This window comes from Penaeus monodon, chromosome 15 (genome assembly GCF_015228065.2).
Source record: "Penaeus monodon isolate SGIC_2016 chromosome 15, NSTDA_Pmon_1, whole genome shotgun sequence".
Lineage (NCBI taxonomy): Eukaryota > Metazoa > Arthropoda > Malacostraca > Decapoda > Penaeidae > Penaeus > Penaeus monodon.
In genome coordinates, this window is record NC_051400.1 from 35,168,270 (window position 1) to 35,168,559 (window position 290).

Here is a 290-nt window from a genome sequence, read left to right on the forward strand (position 1 = left end):
CTGACCGCAAGCACCGCCAATACGACATATCGAGAGACCATTGTGCAACTGCGCCTCTGCATCATTGTAACGCTTATATATGAATCGTTATCATGTAGTTAGCAGTCACATGAAATACACTTATATGATCAGCTTTCATTCAATTTAATTGTATGTTAAATCAATATTTTTCAAAAGCATTATTTAATTTTTTGTTGTTGTTTTATTCACTGAATGATAATCTTCCTTAGAGAATAATTACTATGGTCTATTTTTTTCATAACTATTTAATATTCATATTATGCTAGCGC